General features: G+C 34.6%; 1 protein-coding gene across 6 annotated transcripts in view; it reads left to right on the top strand.

Moving 5' to 3' along the window:
* Positions 1–933: 933 nt before the first annotated feature.
* The window catches only part of LOC128863661 (uncharacterized), a 114,051-nt gene continuing 89,857 nt past the window's right edge, over positions 934–25,127 (top strand). The window contains exons 1-2 of one of the 6 annotated variants that reach the window (XM_054102926.1): positions 5,782–6,055; positions 6,214–6,309. The gene's annotated coding sequence lies outside the window, so the exon portion shown is untranslated. Of the gene's footprint in view, positions 2,466–5,781; positions 6,112–6,213; positions 6,310–25,127 lie in introns of those variants that run through there. The other 5 variants (XM_054102923.1, XM_054102925.1, XM_054102921.1 and 2 more) reach the window with 5 other exon arrangements.

The raw sequence follows: 25,127 nt of genomic DNA, 5'->3' as shown, positions 1-25,127 counted from the left end.
CCATAGCCAAGGCAAAAGGTGGTCATAATCGAGCAAAAGTAAATTGATTCTTAATTTTGTATTATTTTCCCACATTTCTTTTTTTGAATTGAATAAAAGTAATTTTCCAAACTAAATTGATGGCCTTTTTAATTGGTTACACTTCGAGTGCCGGACCCTGTATATAGGCTGTTTTTGCCTTTTTTCTCCATAATTTTGATATTTTATGTTAAAGAATGATTTTTTAGCTTATTATTATTAGAAAAACAAAAATTCAAATAAAATTGTATCCATACATTTTTCAAGCAACTTTTTGGTGTCCATCGCTGTATGTGTTATACTTTTCAAGATTTAATTTTAGTAAAATGAAAAGCCTTTTAATCTCGTGACAGTCCCGGGGTCGGTAGCATCCCGGAAATCGACATTCCTATTCTATACCTATCACATTTTAGCGTCGGGTTCTTTTTCTTACAATTAATTTCCTTTCCCTCTAACTTCAATAATACAACATTACTTTTTTTGTTTGAAAGAGATTATTCGACTTTTCATATGATTTTTTTCAAAGAATGATAGGTTACAAGATTTGACCATCCGCAGCAAACTCGCTGAGAGCCACACTTTAGAATTCTGTATATCGTGTATTTTTTGGTAAACTTTAAATTTCTTTTAAGAGCAACTATGCTTTTATCAATCACAGCGGCTGGAAAGAACACACTAACTTGCTGCTGCTGCCTTGCTGCAAGCATGCTTTTGAATATGTATGTGTGAACATACGTATATGCAAGTGTACACCGGCAAGTGGAGCTTAAGCTTTTGCCGGTATGCGCTCACAAGAGTTTCATGAGTATATCCGCTACTATGAGTGAGTGCGAGAATGAGTGCAGGAGTGCGCAAGAGTCCAACGAACGCGATTAAATAAATGCCTTAATTTAAATTTTAGTTGTTTGATATACGCCGTGTACGACGCGTCGTTGTTTACAAATTGTTGTTCTGTTGCTAATTTTTCGCGCGTGTACACATAAATTATTATGTTTTAATTTCAAATGCGTATCATAAATATCATAAAGCGTGTATATAAATGAGAAAACATACATACTTATGTAAAAATTACGAAACATATAATAAATTGTGCGTGTAGTAACACGAAAATTATATGAAAAGAAAAATTGGTGCGTGTAACAAAAATATTTTTTTTCTAGAAAATACCGCATTAAACCAAATTTGACACAGTTGACCATTAAATTTCGACTGTTAACGTGGTTTGAAATGTCGCAATATGTAAATACTTCGAACTCAGGTGCCAAACGTTATTGATGGAACAATTAAGATGCGCTCAACTTTAAGCGGCAAGAGCCAAAAATACACGAAAATACTTATCACGCAATATGAGAGCAAAAGCTTCTTAATGTAGGCGTTAAGGCAGTGATGAAAAAAAAAACAAAGAAAAAATGTAAAACAACCTGTAATGCTTCATTAATTAACATTTTACATAAAACTCTCAATATGATACGGTATGATTAGCGTCTATTTCAGTGCGAATAGTGTATGAAAACAAGAGCTTTTTTCAAATAAATAGAAACGGCGGATCACAACAAATGAGTAATAATTGAAAACTACAACGAAAGCTACGAAAATCGGGAGGAGCAAAGTTTCATTGAATAATTTTTTGTATATCAACTGATTAGACACCTAATAGGCGCGTAGTTTCATTATCATGTAGATAAGAGTGTTCTGTTTCGCAGGAAATAGACTGAAGTATTTATAATTTATAGCAACTAAAAATTAAATAATGCACATACGCACATATCTCTAAAGTGCAACAAGTGCTTTATGATTTAGCAAACAGAAAAGAAAAACAAACGAAAACAAAAACCAAAACCAAAAATAAAATAGAAAATGAAGCGTGAATGAGTGCTGAAGCTTCACGAATGTGCAGACGTCTATTTGTTGTCATCATCGTCTATCAGCAACTGATTTGTTGTTGGTTGAATCGTAGAAGAGTGCTGAGAAAAAAACAACTACACATTAAAAAATGTGCAGTACATTGTGCTCTGACAAAAAGTAAAGAAGTCGACAGAATTCAAAGGTAAACACACGTGTGCATACATACATGCAACTTCTAAACATTTGATATTGTTCAAAATAAAATAACTTTGCTAATTGTCTGAAGCGCCATAACAATAAAGCAGTAAAGCAAGATATAAATATAAATTAGTCAAATAATTTGCATTTATTTAGTGAAAAAATCTAACTGCGCAGCAAAATGGAAAGTTAAGACGACTATGCATTAGAATAACTGTGAAAAATTGCGCACCGAATGAGTGATGTGTAGAAAAACTATGCGTTTGCTCATATGACAGTTAATGTGCTTCAGCTACACATAAAAATAAATAATAATTACCTTCATAAAGCCAAAAAGTTTATAAAACATCGAAAACATAACAGTATGGAATTAATTAGTAACGGGTTCCTTTGGTCAAAATAATGTACGTACTTTATATAGTATATGATACTTATGCATAGCATCATTAGCAGTATTTAAAATAAATGATATACAAGTTTTCCATTGAGAGGTTATAAACAGTTAAAAGGCCGAAAAAACGAATTTTCCACAATTTTTTCAGAGAAAACTTTTAAATTTATTAATCTAAAAATTTGTACACATATTATGTTATATTTTACCTGTGTTTCAAGACTTACATACACATATAATTGGCGCATACACCTTTTTTGGGTGTTTGACCGAGCTCCCCCTCCTATTTGTGGTGTGCGTCTTGATGTTGTTCCACAAATGGAGGGACCTACAGTTTTAAGCCGAGGGGCGACCGCTATTAGAAAAATGTTTTTCTTTAATTTTGGTGTTTTACCGAGATTCGAACCTACGTTCTCTCTGTGAATTCTGAACGGTAGTCACGCACCAACCCATACGGCTACGGCGGTTTCAAGACTTAGTATTAGTAAAAATATTTATTTGTAAAGGAGCTAGAGCTGATCTCCGGGAGATACTCTCAATAAAGACGTTTTGCGGTGACCACTGTATCCTCTGAAATTGAAAAACCAAACAGATTTCGTTAAAGCAATGTTAAATGTAGTAATTAATGGAAGAAATAAGCAAAATAAATTTTTTTGACGAAATGGCGGTTTCTCAAAAAAAAAAAATAAAATCGATTTTTGTCTAAAATTTTCGGCCTTAAATTATTTATAAAAAACAGTATTTATCGGTGAGAAAAAATCTTCGATTAATTGCTATAAAATATATTTAAGAAGCTCGTGTTAAAATTTGAGACTAATCGAGATAATAATGAGACTAAATTTAGCCGCTTTCGAATAATGTTTGTCACCGACATTTAAAAAACCATTTTGAGAAAAACGCGTTTAAAGTTTGAAAAACACTTTACATAGGATAAAAATTCTCTGAAACGCTTTTTCAAATTTGCGTGTAACCTCGAAAATATTCATCGGAACGGTATTAAATTTTCTTGTGTATTCTTAAATATATGTACATTAAGAAAAAAAAAAATCGATTTTTTTCGAAAATTCTAACTGTACATATACATATAACTCCTTAAGGCTGCCTATTTCGTATGTAGCACAATTTATTGGTATCAGTCGCATAATTGCATGAATTTAGAGGGCCTAGAATTTACGAAAATCCACTATCGAAATGGTAGGAGTTTTGTGGAGGCGGGTCAAAATTGTCGTTATCTCACGCTAAGGGGTTGAGAATTAGCTACTAGTGTCATGCTAATCAAAGGAAAGGTAGCAAGCTCTATTACATGTGGAGTGTGTTAATGTGTGTGTGATAATTACACTGAATAACAACCCAAAAATATCTTGTTTGATGATTACATTTTCTAAAGCAGTTTTTCATGCTGATGACAAATCTGAAAACCGTTTTTCTCTATCACGTCAGGTTTTTAAGATATTAACATGTCCCTCAAGATTCATCTCCTCGACTCACATCTCGACTTCTTTCCAGAAAACCTAGGTTCTGTTAGTGATGAACATGGTGAACGTTTCCATCAGGACATCTCGGTGATGGAGTCACGCTATCAAAGTCGATGGAGTGCAGCAATGTTAGCCGACTATTGCTGGATGCTTCAGCGCAACATGCCAAATTGTCAGCACGAACGCAAGTCTACAGCCAAGAAATTCAAACCAAACTAACTTTTAATTTAAGGAACTTTACGTTATATCTATGTATTTTACAAGTGTATTATATCTTAAACTATGTGTATTTATGTTAAGTAGTACTCTATTCAGCGATATAGCTCTACTGTGACTTGCCTGCGAGTTGTTTGCTTTGATACAATATTAAACATATATAAATGGTCAATGCCAAATATCTCAACAACGGTGGGTGATAGAGACAAACGGTTTCTATATTTGTAATCAGCATGTCTTACTTGTCTTAAAACAAGTGTTGGTTTCCAAGATATTTTCCGAACGTTTTTTTTTGTTGATCAGTGTTATTAATTAGTTGTTGTGGCGTCTTGATGTTGTTGGTTCTTACTCTTCACTAATAAAAAATAATCTATTTCCTCTTCGGCAATTTTTTTTCCGTAAGCAAAGCTTTATTCGAAGAGCTGTTAATGAAATTGACCCGGCACTATGCCCAAAGGTCATCGAACATTTTTCAATGGCACCGACGAGCGTCGGCAATAAAATGCCAAAAGAACTGATGTCTCGAAATTGCTATTTATGGGCTATTGTGTTGCATACACATACACATAGCCGATAAAGTCTGCGTACATCTTACAAATGTTTTTTAATAAAGGGGTTTCCAATAAGAGGTGTTATTTTGAATAGTCCGCTATTTCCGTAGATGTCACTTTGAAGCTGCCATTTTTTGATATTTGACAAGTAGAAACTACACCGATACGATACACGCTTGAACAACGGATTGAAATTATTAAAATTTACTATAAAAATGGTGAAAATATGGCAGAGACGGTTCATAAAACTCGAACATTTTTGGGCCATCGGGAAGCACTTGGTCGGACCTCAATACAGAAATCGGTGAAAAAATTCAAGCTTTTGGGACATGTTAGTGATGTGAAGAATAAAACCCGTGCACGTCGCTCAAGAACAGCCGAAAATCTTGCTGTTGTAACCGAAAGTGTTGAGGAAAACCCAGGTTCGTCCACTCCTCGTCGTTCTTTGGAATTAGGCATTCCACAAACGTCATTGCACCGTATTTTGCATAAGGGTCTTAAGGCTTATAAAGTTCAGTTAACACAAGAACTCAAGCCGACCGATCACCAACAACGTCGAGTCTTTGCTGATTGGGTCGTTGAAATGCATGAAAACGATTCGGAACTCCATCGAAAAATCATTTTGAGTGATGGGGCCCATTTCCACCTCGGTGGCTTCGTCAACAAGCAATATTGTCGGATTTGGGGCTCAGAAAATCCAAGAGTTATTGTTGCAAAGCCTCTCTATCCTCAACGTTTGACTGTTTGGTGCGGTTTATGGTCCAGCGGAGTCATTGGACCTTACATTTCCGAAAATGAAGCTGGAGCAACAGTTACGGTGAATGGATTGCGCTATCGAGCGATGATTAACGATATTTTATGGCCGTTATTGGATGGTATTGATCTGGACAATGTGTATTTTCAACAAGACGGCGCTACGTGCCACACAAGCAACGAAACCATTGATCTTTTACGGGAATAACACCTCTTATTGGTAAACCCTTTATTATTGCACTACACATCGTCGAAAAAACAGTTAGGTCTCTTTCGTTGTTTCTTTCGTTGTTATAAATGACACTGCACTGCAATTGGGAAACATTTAATATGTTTAGTTGTGTTGTGATACTCGAAGTGCGTTATTGAAAATAGACTTTTCTTGAATTGTGACTATCTATTCTAAAACTGCCTTCATTTAATTTATAACCTTGATTGTCATGATTACAAAAAAAAAAACAATATTGATAATAATTTCTCATTTGATTTCTGAAAAATCTTTTCTTCCAAATAAACAACGTTTAATTTTCCTAAAATATAATATGTTATAAGGCCAAAAACGGTTTTTTCTGGAAAGTTAAACTCATGAGTTTGGCCACATTTTGAGGGTGAGCGATATTTTAAAGCGTAGGTCGATGGACCTCGTCGCTAAGGCCTTTTAATGGTAATATTATAATTACTAAGCAATAATTAATAGATTAAATAAGTGTGTAAATTTTAATAGCTGCGCATATTAGCTTAAATAAAAGTTATTTGTGTATTTCAGTGAAGACCTGTGCGCTAATTCGGGATATCATTAATCTTTGTTGAGTGCGATCAACAATGGTTGCGCTGAATTTTTATGTGTGCAGTAGGCGTTGTTGTGAGTCAATCTTTTCTATTTTTTAAGTTTATGTTTTTATTTAGATAAAGCAAAATCGGATAACATTTATTTTTTCTGCCCACGTGTCAATGAACCTACCGAAACCACGTTTCCTGTTTCTTCTTTTCCTACAGAAATTAGAAAAATAATGAAGTTTTAGCGAAATCGGAACACGATTACTATTTTTGTCAACAGTTTATATGGAGTCGCAACACTCTGCGTCCAAAATTCGTAGAGTGACTGAGTTCATTCGGAGTGTCATTTCGTAGATTTGTCGAAGAATTTGTTGTGACGGGATTTTGTTGTCGGAGAAAATTTTCAAAATAAACTTCAAAATTTATTTTACCATTTTTTAAAAATATGGTAAGTTAGTAAGATGTGAGGAATAGGTTAGGTTAGGTAGTGATGGTTGCCCAGCGAGTGGGCCCAATTGGATGAAGAAGTTTGGTTCACCCTTTGTGATACCATTGCAAGATGGGATAGAGGTGAAGGGTAAAAGAGTACGAAAGGGAAAGGGATGGGGAAGGTTGAGTAATTGTGGACTACGAACGGTGACTAGTCAGCGGTTGTGTTAACCTCTTTATGTTGCTAATGAAGTTCATTAGATTTTTGTTTTCAATAATGTTGAGTTTAATAAAGGAACTGGGTCTGGATGAGGTACTGTGATGAGTAGAGGGCACAAAAGACCATGAGGTCAAAGTTCAAACTTCCAAGTAATCTAATCTAATCTAATAACATCTAGAAATCAATGTACTCTTAAAAGTCTTCAATCAGACCCATTAAAATTGGTCCAGCCATTTTGAAAATTAGCCCAGCCAAACAGACAGATGATAAAAAATTAAAAACGTTTGTCTGAGTTGTGTCTATTTAATGTAAGCTTTATAAAGTTTTTATTGCAAAATTACGCACGCATTAATTTTATTTATTATATATGAATCGATTTGTTAAATAAATAGTTTTAATTCCCACGAAATTTCATTCACAAACTTCCAGTGAAACGATGTGGTTTAATTCCACAGCCGCTACGAAAGTGTTAAGCAAAAATATGAGCTACCATATATCATAAAAAGTTGTACAAATATAATTAACCCGTTATCAGCTTATAATAATAATCCGCTACTTGTATGGAAAATGACGAAATGGAAAAAAATTATAAGTGAATGAAAACATTCGTAACCCACTGTACTTATGTATGGATTATAAATAGGTATAAAATATACTTATACTCGTATATGATTTTCAGAAAAATGCGCATTTAATAATGGCCACGGTAGTAAAGCCAGTTGACAAATGTTGTAGTGGTGCCATAAAAATAATCATAAAAATCACATTAAATTATTGACCAGTACACTCGGCGATATTGTGATTCATGTGTGCAGCATATCAGATGCTTAGTTCGAAACTTGCTGCGGACATAAAACATCGAAATGATGGAAAAATTGCTGTTCATAGCGTTGCTTGGCAGGCATTCGAAAATCTCTGTGTAAATGTCTGCTGCGGAAAAACTTTACATAAAAACCGTTGGCCGTTCGTTGGCGGCATAAAACACACACTAATTGAATGGGAAGCTCGCCCAAACACTTAATAAAATATTTCTATTTGCTAATTATACTTACATTTATATGTGTGTGTGTCTTTTTCTATGCCCACTTATGTCTCACTTAATTGCTTACTTATGCCTTACCATAATACACATGCATATGCAATTATTTGTGTACTATACGCAATGGTATGCATGCGCTAATTTTATTACATTCTGCAGACTCATTAACTAAGTTCTCGCCAAATGATTTAGTCGGAAAAGGATTGTCTCATGTATTAAGGTAGAAATTGTACATTTATATTTACATAATTTTTATTCATTCAAATAATTTACAAAGAAAAACTCAGTCAAAGATACAACCGCTCGGTTCAATAGTAACTTCTAGAATTTCCTTTTGTCAAAATGGGCGCTGGAGTTCATTCTCACGCTTAAGCTCAAAGTAGAGGTGCCCTAATATTGCGCCATAACCTTAATCGTACTATTACCCATAACGATATTGATTGGCATCAATTATTGCTGCCATAGCCATAGCAGCTGATATTTACATAAATTGTTTTGTTTCCTTGTTCACTCCTCTCGGGAGCATAGGGCCTCGACAAGACTGTCCATCATACACGGTTCTGTGCTGCAGTTTTTGCACTGTCCCATGAGAAGCCGGCATCTGCTAGTTCGCGCAGCATCGACCTTCTCCAAGTGTTTTTTGGGCGACCTGTGCTCCCTTGCGGGTTCCAGTCCAATGCCATTCTCGCGGTGCTATCTGGTGGTTTTCTTAATGTGTGACCTATCCATCGCCCCTTTCTGCGTTTGATTTATCTAAGGATGGGGTCCTCGTTCGTTAATCTCTACAGTGCGTCGTTACTGATGGCATTTGTTGATGAAGGATTGTAGCCTCTGTGTGATGGTGTTAGAGACCAGCCATGTTTCGCTTCCGTTTAACAATGCGGACTTCACGCATGAGCCGAATATTCGTAGTTTAGGGTGCCTGGAAAATTGCGAACTCCCTCATACTGTATGCATGCGGCCGAATGCCGCCCTTGCTTTGTTTAGCCTGCAGTTGACATCTTCATCGGTGATAATACAGCCGAGGTAGCAGTAGCTTTCGACGAATTCCACCGGGCATCCGTCAACCAATATCTGCCTTGCGTTATTGTGGTTAACTCTCATAGCCTTGGTATTGGCGATGTTAACCTCGAGTCCGACAGTGAGTGAGAGCGCGACTATTGCGCCTTCGATTGCATGTCAGAGAGTTTGTGAGAGAGGAGGCAGAGGTCACGGCGGAGTCCAGGCCCTCAAGATGTCTGGTGAAACTCCAGGGTGCAGGGTCCGTTGGTTCATGACGTCATCAAGAACGAAGGCGATGAGAATGGGCGACAGGGGACAACATTTACATACATATATTAGTAATATATTTCTTAATATAACGGCATTTATACCACAATGCAGCAAATCAACCATCAGCTGGTTATGGTTACGGTTATGGTTATGACCTCGACATTATGGTGTGCCACATTTAATCTATTTTTTGCATAGGTTGGTTCCATCAGCAGATTTGTGTGGTTATCGTTATGGCACCTCTACATCGAGCTTTATGCTGAATTGAAGGGTTGTCAAAGTGTTTTAGAATATGTAAGTAAAAAAAATCTAGCTTCATCAACCACGAATACATACTAGGGATGCGAATGTTTTCCCTGTTTACGACCCCGGAATTTTCGGGAGCTCGTTATTACAAGACCAGGATTCCGAGATAATTCCCGAGCTTTACATATTTATTATTTTGCAACAGCGTAACTCGAAAAAAAATGCATTGGTATTATATGAGAATCTCTCCTACCATAAATAAAAAAATAAAATAAATAAATAACTGGCGCGTACACTTTTGTTAGATGTTAAGCCGAGCTCCTCCTCCTATTTGTGGTGTATGTCTTGATGTTGTCACACAAATTCAGGGGCCTACAGTTTTACGTCGACTCCGAATGGCAAATGATTTTTTATGAGCAGCTTTTTCATGGCAGAAATGCACTTTGATGTTTGCAATAGCCTGCTCAATAGCCTGTTTCTATGATTTGGTGTTTCATGCATGGAGATTCGAACCTACGTGCACCATACACGTAATAAATAAGAGTCGCATTTTATACGATATTTTGCGCCCAATAATGAAAACATAGTAAAATATTGTAATAATGAAAATGATTTTATTGTTTTTTAAAATATTCTCCGTGGTAGTCAAAACACTTCTGCATTCACGTGAACCAATTTTCAAAGCACTTTTGCGACTCAGAAGTGGATACCTGTAAAACGAGCTGTTTAAAGGTAGATTATTGAGACATTGAAAAACGTCGGCCTTGCATTTTATTTTTGCTGTTCGGGAGCAAAAAGAAATTATTAATTATTAATTCGAACATTTGAGTGCTCAAAAGCAGTCTTATATGCCGATAGAGTGAGAGCTTTGGCTTGGTGAGGGTGGTGAAGGTGAAGGTGGCAAAATTGCGACTTGACCAGATTTTCTGGAAAAAATAGGCGATTATGGGCTTTCAGTTGCTTCTTCCGCGAAAAACTTTCGTTGGATTAAGTTCGTCTTGGAATACCCATACTGTAGATTGCTGTTTTGTTTCCGGCTCAAATCCAAGATTCGCCACCTGTTACGATGTCATAAGCGTACCTTGAATCACGCCGGCTTAAATTCTTCAACATCCTTCATACATCAATCAACACGAGTTCAATTTGGGGCAATTATGAAATCGTCAAATTATGCGGTATCCAACGAGGAAAAATCTTCTTGACAACTAAATGTTCATGCAATATTGAATGTACGTCAGTCACATTAATACCCAAGGATGCCTCTATCGTTGACGATCTGGCGTTATCAATTGATGCACAGCATTAATGGTTTTTGGAATGGCCTGCACGAAATTCATCCTGGAAGTATCGACGGCCACAAAAGAACTGGTTGTACCAGCGTTTCATAGTGGCTCAGTGTGGTACTACAACCAGTGTTGCCATTTTGGTGATTTTGGAGCTAGATTTAGCTCTTTTTTTTTTAAATTGCTCCAAAAATTTGGATTTAGCTCCTAGCTCTTTTTTTAGCTCTTTTTAAAATGAAATAGTTCTTTTTAGCTACAAATATTTTAAATATTTAAACAAAATAATTTACTACTCTTTGTACTTAAATTAATTCGACGTGTTTTTTTTTGTTGCCGTGTGGTAACTCCTGTAGCCATGAACGATTTCTATGTTCTATAATCGATTAGTTTCAAAAGTATCATACCTAATACTATTGGCGCATTTTCACTTAAAAACGCGCAATGGAGAGGTAAGCCTTTTTTTTATTTTTCTAATTAATAATACTTTAAGATCACTTTTTACTTATGCAGATTTATAAGCAAAAGACTGCCGACTGCCGCCAATGAGGGTTCTGACCATGAATGTTTGGCAAAGCAAATAAGGTAAAATTTTTGTTATTTTGTTTAATATAAAAATAACCTCTTTAATGCTTATAGGAAGTACGAGCAAAAACCGCGATCTACATGGCTTCAAGACAAAAGATTCAGGAAGTGGTTGATCGAGACTGGAAAAGGTTTGCAATGTAAGTACTGCCACTGCAGCTTGAAATCCAAATTACACGGCCTTATTCGTCACGCTGCCACAAGCAAGCACATAAATGCAGCTTCGCCATTTATGTCGGGCTCTCAGCCGACAGTTTCATTTATAAAAAAGCAAGAAATGGAAGTACACAGAGCGGAATTGGCCAATGCGTTATTCATCGGAGTACACACTTCAATTAGAGTGGTTGACCACCTAACCATTTTGCAAAGCGGGATATTTTCGGATAGCAAAGCTGCACCCAATTTGAAGCTACGAAGATCAAAGTGTAGCGCTATACTTAAAAATGTGCTAAGTCCCTATTTTAAAAGTTTGCTAATGGCTGATCTCAAAGATAATAAATTTAGTCTAATTATCGACGAAGCAACAGACATAACTACAAAAAAATATGTGGGCATTGTAGTCAGATACTACAGTAACTCATCGAAAGTTTTCGTTAATACTTTTTTAAAACTCGCGGAGTTGGAAAAGTGCACGGCGGATGGCATTGTGTTAGCCATTTCCAATACATTAAAGGAATTTAATTTAAGTTTTGAAAACATGGTGGATGTAGGAACAGATAATGCTAGCGTTATGGTTGGGGTTAATAACGGAGTCATTACTCGACTGAAGGAATTCAATGCCAATATCAAACTCGTTCCTTGCATTTGTCACTCAATACAACTAGCTGTTTGTGCGGCTTCGAAATGTATGCCAAATGAAATCGAATTTATAATTTCCGAAACCTACAACTGGTTTTCAAAATCTTCGCTGCGACAAGCACAATACGAGTCTCTATACTCTACCATTAACGATGGTATGTGTCCATTAAAAATTACTCGAGCGTGTGAAACACGGTGGCTGTCAATCGAACCAGCAGTCAAAAGAATTGTAGATCAGTGGTTGGAACTTAAAACTCATTTTGGCATAGCCGCTTTGAATGAATCATGTCACAAAGCCCAACTTCTTTCAAAAATGTACACTGATGAAAATTTGGCATATTTCCAGTTTTTAAAACCAATTTTAAGTGAAGTGCAAAAAGTGAACAAACTTTTTGAAAGTAACATAGCTGACCCTATGAAATTGTTTTCCGAAGTTGTATATTTAATTTCAAGCTTGTGCATCAGTATAGTGTCACCTTCGAAGATTTCAACCCTTTAACGTCTGAATTAGACAATTTTTTTACTCCTATTCCTTACTTTCATTATAATTTTGAACAATTTATTCGACAAAAAAAAGAAGAAAACACCATAAATGAGAGCACAGAAAACGAAATTCGTAATATTTGTCGAAAATTTATAATGAAATTAATTGAACAGTTGAGGCAACGTTTGCCACATAACATAAATACTTTAAAAAAAATTGATTTTTTTTCCACTGAAAATACTCTAAAAACAATAAAGCCTCAAATTTTTGATTACTTTGAAAACGAAAAAAATAATTTCAATATACATAGATGAAATTACATGCTTGGAAATGCAGTGGCGCAACATACATTTATATGATTGGAAAAATGTGAACAATACTTTAGATTTTTGGATCGAGGTTAAGGAATATAAAAATTCTGTAAATGATAATCCGTTTAATGAACTGGCAAATTTTGTATTTTCTCTTCTTGTGCTACCACTTAGCAACGCTGAAGTTGAAAGAACTTTTTCGATGATGAATTGCATTAAAAATAAACAACGCAATAAAATTAATTTGGTTATGTTAAACACTTTGTTAACAATAAGATGTGGGCTTAAGAGACTTAATAAGTGTTGCCATGATTTTGTCATAAAAGATGATCTCTTAAAGTTGATGAGAAATGATATATACGACTGCAACAATAATGATGATATTGTAGAAGATTTTTGTGGTGATGAAGAATTTGATATATTTTGATATATTTAAATTGATATGTTATATCGTTACACTTTATTTAAAAAAAAGTAAGAAATGTATTTTTTTCATTGTTTTCCATACATAAATGTGTTCCTAATGAATTCTTTAAAGTACAAGATTTATTTAATGTGATGTTTAATAGACTATTTTTTTTTGTTTCTGCTTTTGCAAATAAATGAATATATGAACTTTTTCATATATTGTTATTACTGAATTGTTTAAAAATAATTTTAATTTTTGTAAAAAAATAAAATATGTGAATATATAAATGTGAAATATAATAAAAGTCATTGAAAAAATTTTAGCTCTTTTATTAGCTCCAAAAAAAAATTTTTGGCTCTTTTTAGCTCTTTTTTTTGACAAATTTAGCTCCAACAGCAAATTTTTTCTGGCAACACTGACTACAACGTTGAAAGTCGAAGTATGTTGATCAATGCACTCCTTTCTTGATAATCCACGTCGAAAATTTTAATAAATCATCGCACGACAGTTTTCGCGAGTTAGTTGCATCTTTTGGGCGAGATACATTTTTCAACTCACTGAAAAATGTTTGTAAGTGTAAATTTTATATGCATGTAAGTTTATGCTAAAAATACCAAACTTGTTTATACAAATTGCGAATTACAGCTTATTAAAATTACAATCACGAGTAGTAATGCAAAGATGCAAAATATAAAAGGCAACCATCGCTAATTAATCGATTTTAAATATACTTTTTTATTTAAAGTGACAAATATTTCAATACGAACAAAGGAAAACACATTAGTTAAATTTATAAGTATTTAATAAACCTTTAGTATGTACGAGAACATTTCTCATAAAGTAACTTAAGGTGTATCGAAGAAAAGTCGAAGCAAAAAATGTAAGAAGTAAACAAATGCATTTTCTGGTTTAAAGAAGGCCATATTTTATTTAAGCACGTAAATTTAAGCAGAATAACCGGAAAGTGATAGGCTTTAATACAAATTCGTTTACATACATTAAAATAAAAAATCAAGCACTTTCGGGTTTACGTTATTAGTGAGTAGAAGAAAGCCAACTATTCAACCCATTACATCAAAACATTTCTTTGTAGAAAAACGAAATTCTAGTGTGATTCATTTTGGTTTGTTCGGCCGCTAGAAATTGTATATATGTATACATGTGTATAGCTCATAGAATTCAAAACTTCCTTATATAAAAAAAAAAATTTGTCCGCAAATATTCCTACTTGTCTCCATCAAGGTTGTTCTTCAAAGACTGATTGTCCGCAAATATTCCTACTTGTCTCGATCAAAGTTGTTCTTCAAAGTCTGATTGTCTGCAAATATTCCTACTTGTCTCCATCAAGGTTGTTCTTCAAAGACTGATTGTCCGCAAATATTCCTACTTGTCTCGATCAAAGTTGTTCTTCAAAGTCTGATTGTCCGCAAATATTCCTACTTGTCTCCATCAAGGTTGTTCTTCAAAGACTGATTGTCCGCAAATATTCCTACTTGTCTCGATCAAAGTTGTTCTTCAAAGTCTGATTGTCCGCAAATATTCCTACTTGTCTCCATCAAGGTTGTTCTTCAAAGTCTGATTGTCCGCAAATATTCCTACTTACCTCCATCAAAGTTGTTCTTCAAAGTCTGATTGTCCGCAAATATTCCTACTTGCCTCCATCAAAGTTGTTCTTTAAAGTCTGATTGTCTGCAAATATTCCTACTTGTCTCCATCAAGGTTGTTCTTCATTAATGGTGTGAAGCTCTGAAATTCAATGTCTGAATCTGTTAAGGGGTTCTGGTGGTCTAGAGCAGGGCTTCTTAAACTTTTTTATATAGCGACCCCCTTCAAGCTTTAAACGAGGGGGTCCATATAATGAAATATATATTAATCGTAGATGTAGATGTAATATCGCACTATTTTACAATGTAAATAAAATAAGGATTAAAGAATACGTACCCATTCATTTCACATATATATAATTGGAAACGTTGACGGGATATCGGTCGTAATAAAACACAATAAATAGAATGACATAAAACTATATATATATTTATTCAATAGAAAAAATAAACTTTTGTAACATTTTTTTTAATAAAAACATATTATTAACATCAAACAATATTAATGTGACGGATGTGATTGTTTATTTTTACACAAATAATTAAATTTAGGATCAATTCGAGTTAGTGCAGATCGTAATAAATTTTTAACGTTTATTAAAGTTGAATGGTATTTTGATTTTATGTAGGGGATATTCTGATTTGATTTCTATCCAAAATTCATGCACAGGCACTTGAGAAAATCTGAGTCGCAAGGTAGTATCACTTGTTAATTCGGCAAATTCTTCTTGTGCTGTTAAGTTTAAAAAATTAATTTCTTCCATTTCAATTGAAAATGGATTGCAAATCCATTGTTGTGTATCGATATCATTGGGAAAATACCTATGCATGTAAACTTCTATATCCTTCAAATGATTAACTATAATTTTTGCTATAGGAGTATCTTTTTTTGAAATATTGTTACTAATTATATACTTGTCAGTAAATGGAAACATTTCGAGCGATCCACTTTCCACTCTGTTCTTCCATATAAGAATTTTTTTAACAAAGGCCTCAAGTTTATTTTTTAACATAAAAATATTTACGCAGACTCCCTGCATTGATAAATTCATATCATTGATTTTATCAAAAATATCTGCCAAATAGCATAGCTTGAGAATCCATAAATTATCGTGAAAATAATCGGCCAAATTAGAATTTTGCTCTGTTAGAAATATAAGAACTTCATCTTTTAAAGTTAATAATCGTTTAAACTTCGACCTCTTGATAGCCACCTAACTTCAGCATGTTGCAATAAACTTGTATAATCCGAATCTATATCAATGCACAAATTTTTAAACAATCGACTATTAAGTGCTCGACTTTTAATAAAGTTAATGATTTTGACTGCATCAAAAAACACAGTGTTTAATTCTGGTGCAATTTTTTTAACAACAAGTGCCTCTCGGTGAATCATACAATGTGTAAATGTAATATGATCATTTCCAGCTTTAACAAATGCTGTAAAACCAAGATCTTGTCCGGTCATGGCTGCAGCACCGTCCGTGCACACACCAACACAATTTTTCCAATTTAATCCTTCTTTTTCAAAAAACTCATTTACTTTTTTATATATATCTTTTCCACGAGTATGACCTTCCAGAGGACGACAAAACAGTATATCTTCATGAATGCTTCCCTCATAAATATATCTTACAAAAAGTAACAACTGTGCCATTTTTTAAAATGTCTGTCGACTCGTCCAGTTGTATTGAAAACTTTTAACTGTCTTTAAGCTTCATAAGAAGCTGTTGAAATTGATCATTGCTAATGTCTGAAATTCTTTTGGACACAGTGTCATTTGATAATGGAATTTTACTAATTTCAGCAGCATACTGTTTTCCATGAATAATTTCAGACATTTTTATAGCTGCAGGTAGTAAAAGTTGCTCTCCAAGGACGAATGAAAAAGGAGCAGTACTTGACAATCTTGCAAGAAAATTTGCCTGCTGCCATCCACAAAACCGGTCTTGCTGTTGAAAAAGATATTTTTCAATAAGACAACGACCCTAAACATACGGCAAAAATGGTGTCCAGCTGGCTGTAGTCCCAAAAATTTTCGGTTATGCAGTGGCCAGCACAAAGCCCTCACATGAACCCCATTGGGAATTTGTGGATTCTCGTAAAACCAAAGCTCGTACACTATAAAAACCCGCCAAAAGGGATGAGTGAGGTTTGGGAGCGAGTCCAGGATGTGTGGTACTCCATTTCGCCACAAACTGTGGCTAAACATACAGAAAGTATGCCAAACCGTATAAAGGCATTAAAAAAATCGAAGGGGCTTTGGGCGGAATATTAAAATTATTTGTTTTTTGTACTTTTTTTATTGTATAAATAAATAAGCGGTGCATAATTGGAACATTTGTGTGAAATGTCAAATGAAAAACGATATTAACATTTTTTTTTTAAACTATTAAACATTTTTTTTAATTTTAATCATTTAGAAAACCGCGCTAAAGTTGATCTCCCGAAAAATTGGACCTGGACGGTGTTGTCCATTTTGGATCTTCTATTTATCTGAAACTCAAAAACCCAAAAAATTATTAATTAGTATGACTGTAGCTATGTACCGTACTAGAAAAAAAAAAAAAAAAAAAAAAAAATTGACAAAACGGGGCCTGTTGAGTTTATGCAAATATGATAACATAAGGGTTAACATTCAAGTCTACACAGTTGCATTATCCCATTCCATTTTATTCTTTTGTTTGTAACTTCCTAGTAAAAAAATGACTTTGGCCAATTGATCGTGTGCATACAACTCGCTAACATTACCGCTGCCAAATAATTAGATTCTTGCAAAACTATTGTATATTTTTACGTACGAATATATTCGAAGAAGTCATTTAAAGTACGCAATAAATTGAATTAATTAAGAACGAAATTCCTAAAGCTACTATTTTTATCATTTGGATATTTTGCAAGGAAAGCGCCGCAACAGCGCGATTTTGATTTTGACACTCTAAAAATATTCGAACCAAAATATTCGAAATAATTGAATTAATAATATGATTCTAGTACGGGCGATAGCCATTAATGTTGTGAACAACATATTAATAGCATTTTTTTTACAACACTAGGCCGAAAAAAGTCATTTCGAGGTAAATGAGGTTTAAAGTGTGCGGTATAGGAGCACTCGGACCGCTCTCAACCTAGTTAATGGCTGTAGAAGCTATAATATTGGGAATTTTGGCATGAAAATGTCACAGTATATTTTTAAGATACTGTACTTTCGAAATATTGAAAAAAAAAAATCAATTTTTTGACATTTGTAGACCGCCCCTTAAGGCTGCGATGGGTAAGAATGCACGATTACTTTAATTCTGCACTCCTAGTCTAATATTTTATATTCCTATTGAAGTGTCTGAAGTGTCTATTTCTATATTTATCTCTAAATGTATTTTAATTTCAATTATACATTCACACATATACAGTTAAATTTACTGCTATTATTTTATTTTCTAAATTGTTCGAAATGGATATCGATAATTATGGTTTGACAAGTGAGAATGGCAAACAGTGCGCAAGCAGCCGCCGTAGCCGAATGGGTTGGTGCGTGACTACCATTTGGAATTCACAGAGTGAGCGTAGGTTCGAATCTCGGTGAAACACTAAAATTAAGAAAAACATTTTTCTAATAGCGGTCGCCCCTCGGCAGGCAATGGCAAACCTCCGAGTGTATTTCTGCCATGAAAAAGCTCCTCATGAAAATATCTGCCGTTCGGAGTTGGCTTGAAACTGTAGGTCTCTCCATTGTGGAACAACATCAAGACCCACACCACAAACAGGAGGAGGAGCTCGGCCAAATACCCAAAAAAGGGTGTACGCGCCAATTATATATATATATATATATAGAGTTGTGCAAGACATCATGTAATACTAGTAAATCTGTTTGCGAAGTTCATAGAGCACTTCGTCTATTTTACAGTCAACATAAACGGCCTAGTGAGCAAGCAATTCGTGCAGTTATTGATCGTTTTCGCACTAATTTTACTCTTCTCGATTCAAAACTATCAACAAGACAAAGAAAAGTGCGTATCGAAGGGAATATTGCTGCTGTAGCGCGAAATGACGCCGAAAAGTCGATTCCCCGGCGTTCTCAACTTGTTAGCCTTTGCCTTTCGACTACGGGAAATTTTTAAGTGAGGATCTTGGCTTACGGCCTATGAAAAACCATCATTTGCGCCGCATTTCAGCTGATTGGCTGATTAGATTTATTATTCAGATTACTGGAAAAAGTAACGAAAATTGGACCGATTGAAAGGACCACATATTCCACAAATAAATGCTATGAAATTATCTACCAGATTCTAATAAGAAAAAATTCATTCCAACAATATTTCTGTTTTGTAATATCATTTTAATTTCTCAAGCTCTTAAAACCCCTATATAAACAATAACTGACTTTGAGTTTTGTAACTTCCAATCATTTGATATATTAGATATAAAATAATAAAAAACCTCATTTCTTAAATAAATAAATAAAGAAGTCAAAATAACCTCTAACAACAGAGGTTTACTTATGCGCATACAAAAAAAAAAAGCATTAAGCATACTTGCTAAAAACTTGAAGCCATTTTTTTTGGACAATAAAAGGCGATTTCGTATGCTCAGTAAGAAATTACAAATTATCCAACAATCCCGGGATTTTCGGATCTTAAAAAGATCTGGATCTCGGGATAGACATTCCCAATATATACATACATATTTATGGTGTCACAAACAATCGTTTCTCAAGCGTAAATGACTTCACAAAATATACAACAAATGAAAAACAGGATGTGCTGAATAAAATTTGATAAAACTACGCATAAGTGCGTTTCGTCAATATCTTTACTTTTATTTAAGTTTACGAAAAAAAATTGCTTATGCGTAAAATGCATGGATTCGGTCACAAATACTAACGGCGACTTATTCACTAGCAGTATCCGGTGAACTTGCTTAAGGTTTTCAAGTCGATTGTGTTTATATGGACTTTTCTAAAGTATTTGATAGAGTTTCTCATACAATTCTATTACGAAAATTAGCCTCGCTGGGTTTTCATTCTGTTTTCTTTTCAATGGTTAAAAACTAAAATTTATACGATAGACGATGTGTGCCAACGATTGAGGGTGAATGTTCGTAAACTTTCACTGCATCTTCAGGGGTGCCACAAGGTAGTATTTTACGGCCTCTTCTCTTCGTTCTATTTATTAATAATATTAGTACCTGCCTTTCATTTGCCAACTTTCTTCTGTAAGCTGGTGATTTGAAAATATTTTCTGCAATTAGAAAAAATGAGGATGTTCCTATGTTGCAAACGGAAATTAATGCGCTCTTTCGCTAGTGCAGTAACTCTGGCATCTTTCGAAATATTAAGTTTTCATGTCACTTTCGCCAAAACTCAAAATATTATCCAGTCAGCTTATAGCATTGGTAATACCTTACTTCAATCTGTTTATGAATTAAAATATCTAGGTGCGATCTTGGACTCCCATTTTGCACTCATCAGTCGCATTAACTTTATTGTATCCACTTCTTACTCAATAATAGGTTTTATACGGCGTATTAACTCGATGTTCGGCGTGCGACACTCATAAATTACATTTTCCTTTCTATGTTCGCTCTAGATTAAAATATGTAAAATTTATCTGGAGGTCTTATCACCAGTTTGCAATTGAGAGAATTGAGTATCTATGCTCTCAGGTCGTTAAAATTCTCAAATCTTATCCCTTCCTATAATTCCCGTTTTTATTAACTTAGAGCCTCTAGAGAGTAGAAGGTATATGCTCTCACTGTATTTTGTTTTTAGTGTAAATAAAGGAGAAATTGATTGTTCATCCCTATTAGGTGGCATTCACTTTCACATTCCTACTAGATCTCCACGAAATACTCACCCATTTCATCTTAAATTTCCTAACACGAATTCTGCGCGTAATTTCCCTATTGCCCGCGCTCTAAGAGAATTCAATGAGATCTCGAGTTCTATTCCGCTTGGCTTTTCGGTTTCAAAGAATAAATTTTATAAATTTCTAAACTATTTTTATAATGTGAAGTGAAGCATAAAGGATAAAAAAATAGAAATAGTTTTTCTACCTAAAATCTTTAATAAAAGCTACATGAAGTAAAGCGGAAGCGTAGCCGAATGGTTTGCCACGTGACTACCATTCGGAAGTATTTAGGCTCGAAACCTAGTCACGAAACACCAAATTATAAAAATGTTTTTTTCTAATAGCGGCCGCTCTTCGCCATGCAATGGCAAACCCCTGTGTGTACTTTAGCCGTCAAAAAGTTCATCATAAAAACGACAGAGAAATCAGGCAGGGAAATTGGCTCGTCCACCTTCCAAATAACGATACTTTTCCAAGCAGAAAAAAATACGTGATATCTGCTATAAATAAAAAATTACGCAGATTTTGGGCGAGTGATGAACCCAAAACAAAAATATATAAATAGACGCAACCTAATAAAACTCGCTCAAACTTAGCACATGTATTGTCGCCCACCTTATTTAGATCCGACATAAATATTATTGAGATCAGACGAAAACTACGCCCACTTTTTATATGATAAAATTAAATTTTCGTTGATCCCTCTGATAACGCAAGCTGTAACACTCATTGTCTATGAGTTTGTTAGATTCCAAAAACAGTCAGCCAAAATAAAATTTTTACTAAAATGTGCGTGGGTTCACAAAGTTGAGTGCGGGCCGAATTCAGTCTTTTTACATGATTTATTTCCTCATGTTTTTCAGTTTATGACATTTATGTAAGAAACACAATAATCGTTAAATGCCCACCAAGTCCCACCTGGCGACACAGGCTGCGGATATCAAAATTGTCCATGACTTTTTGGCATAATTCAGGACTCTATATCATTTATAACGCATCCAACTCGGACAATTTTCATCAATATTTCAAAATTTTTAGTCGGAACTTTTAGTAATGTGGCAAGCAGTTTTTTAGCCCGTTCAAGTATGGCGTCATATTGTGTAAGTTTAAAGTAGCTCTAAGGTGTTGCACATTTCCTTTTATTTAAAAAAAATTTCGAGCACTATTTCGAGTATTCGTCGTATGGTGAAAAATGTGTTTGGTTCAGCTTTAAGCCCTGTTCAAATGTGTAACGATCCATGACTAAGTTAGCCAAAGCCTGAGTACCGATTGTCCGAAAAAACTAAACATACAGTCAGTCACACCTTATTTGGCACAGATGTGATTTTTTTGTTAAGTGTTCTATATTTCCAAACCATTTGCGAAAACGGAAAACAGAGTATGCAAATATTTAATTTATTTTGTTTTATTTCATTTATAACAACATGAAGGTGCCCACTCATTTCATTGTAATGCAAAACAAAATAAAAACTAAAAGAGAATTCACGCCGCAGCTTAAATAATACAGTTAAAAAAGAGCAAATATTTATTTCTAATTTTTTTAAATTTTTAGTACTTTGTTGAGTATCCCTTGTTATCATGGGAGCCAACTAATTTTTTTGTGTATCTTGAAGTATCGTCTATTTCAGATCAGATTTGTTATGGATGACATCTTTTTCCTTATATTTGTCTTCAAGACTCTGTGTGCCACATCTTTGTCTATGTTTCCATTTTCGCTCAAGACCGATCCTAGGTACTTGAACTTGTTGCGCTTATTGGCCGCTCTTTAATACAGGAACTTCTCGTTGGTTTGTTTTCTCTCCGTCGAACGGTATGTCAAGGTATTCGGGTTTCTTCACTTTTATGCCAATATTCCGTTGTTGCCAATATTTCACTTCAAGTGCAGATTCCCCTTATTAATCGCCCGCGTAAAGGATATTCCATGGCGGTTTGCCTTGAACTTTAGTTTTCAGATGGCAATTTTAAAAATCAACGGGCTGAGTGCTGAACCCTCGTGTACACCGACCATCACGGGGAGCTTTTAAGGAACTGGTGATGAAACGATGCTCATTTGTTTTTACGATTCCAAGGGAATTCGTGCCAATGGACCCAACCGTCTATGCAATTTTAAAAATCAATAAGCTGAGTGCATCAAGGTACATCGACCATCACTGAGAGCTTTTGCGTAACTGGTGATGGAACGATGCTTATTTGTTTTTATGATTCCAAAGGAATTGTCCACAAGGAGTTTGTACCAATGGGCCAAACCGTCAATGTAATTTTCTAGCTTAGCGTTTCGAAGCGTTTATTGCATCGCATTCATCGAATTCGCCCTGAATACCGGGAAGGGGGAAGCTGGCGCTTATTGCATGATAATGCCCCATCTCATCGATCCACTCTTGCTACTGATTTTTGACTAGAAATCGCATTTTAACCATCAATCACACACCGTATTCGCTGCCTGTGACTTCTACCTATACGGAAAATTGTATGTATTTGGTTATGAAAGGAAAACGTTTTGCGTCCGTAGAGGCCATCCAAAAGGCTTGTACCGACATCCTCAAGGACATTCCCGTCAATGACCTGAAACACTCTTTCGAAAAGTTTTTAGATCACGGAAAACAGTGTATCGAGGCCAGAGAGGACTATTTTAAATAAATAAAATCGAAGTTATCAGAACAAAATTCCTGACGTTTCTATTTTAGCTCAGTCTTGTTTATTGTGGACTTCACTTCTAGTATTCAAATGGGTCTTTAGAACAGCCATACTGATTGACTAGGTACCCTTCTCTTGCGGTAGGAATCTGAATTACAGAGCCTCGGCGAATAAAATCGTAAAATTAACCTATCCAAAAAAGGAATAGTTGGATGTATGGAGTTAAGGTGATTACCACTGCATTTGCCTTAACTGAAAAATTACTTTTAAAGTATCGAATACATTTTTGAATTTGATATTTATTTGCTTTTTTATTACCTATGAAGTAGCACGTTAGAGAAAACTATAATATAATAATTGGTAAAAGCTAACTTTACACATATAACGCACACTCTATTGGCTTATGCGCAGTATATCGCATTATGGCCGACACATGTATGTCTCAATAAATTTCAAATATTATTTGAAATGGAAAATTGTGTTAACAAATATCAATAATAACGTAATGTGAGACAAATATTAACTTATTCAATAATTTTCACTCTAGCAATGCTTTGTAAATAGTCATTACATGCATGTACATGCGCACATGTTTCCATACACACGGAAGTGAATGTGCACTCGAATATGCATTTATAGTACATGCGAGGAAGATTTCAGCGTTACATGCATATGGCGCAAAACACGGCAATTTACCCGCCTAAAAACTTCAGCACGGCGATTAGAATGAAACTTGGTGAAGTTGCTCTATTATACAATAGCTTAAATTGGGTAAAAGGGGAGAGGACATATTGAGTCAACTTCTCTCTCTAATAAAAGTCGGTCTTAGAGTAGAGAAAAAATAGATATTTCTTCGGTAGAGTTTTGTTTTTCGATTTCACGGCTAAAAAAGTGAACAGAAAATTTAAAAATATAATATTTTTTTTTACAAATTGTGACATTTTTGATTATTTTTGAAAAGTGTTCAAATTACAGCTACTTTCATTGTTTTTTGATTATACTTAACGTTTTATGGAGATATGAGCCGCTCAATGCGCACATCGATTAACTCCACTTCTAAAAAATCTTAAATTTAGGTGTCAAAGCCCTTGGTATAGTCATAACTTTTTATATTTATAATAACTTTCCTGAATAATAATTTTAATCAAGACGAGTGAGACTAATAATGTGAGTGAGGAAAGCAGTGATGATTCTTCAATACGATTTATCAACAGAAATTCTGGGTTAAGAAGACGTTTATCGTTTTCCTCGGATTCATCGGATTGCAATCGTACACACCCAACAAACACATTGATTGGGAGAAAAAGAAGTCGTAATCTTGTTAAATGGATATGAAATTTACAAAAGCATAACAGGAAAATGAATACCTGCAAAAACATTTGTCGGTATATAATGCAGATACCGTCAAAATTGCAATAAAAAAAATATTTCGGATGAGAGAGAGGCTGCCATGAAAGAATTTTATAGTTTACGAGTACATAGTCAACTTGACCAAAATATTTTCTTAAGAGGTTGCATGAAAGTTAACGAAATAAAAAGACGGCGCCCTACGAATGAAACTAAGGAACAAAGATCATATTCGTTTACATATTACTTTCAAAAGAGGGACTTGATATTACCGTTTGTAAGAAATATTTTAGAGACACTTATCGAGTGAGTGACGGGAGGATATACGATTGTTGTTCTAAAGAACATGTTACATCTTTGGTTGATAAGCGCAAAGGTCGCGTTGCAAGCAATAAAATA

Source organism: Anastrepha ludens, chromosome 5 (assembly GCF_028408465.1).
Source record: "Anastrepha ludens isolate Willacy chromosome 5, idAnaLude1.1, whole genome shotgun sequence".
NCBI lineage: Eukaryota > Metazoa > Arthropoda > Insecta > Diptera > Tephritidae > Anastrepha > Anastrepha ludens.
The sequence above is the reverse complement of the archived record's forward strand: the minus strand, read 5'-3'. Positions and strand labels throughout refer to the sequence as shown.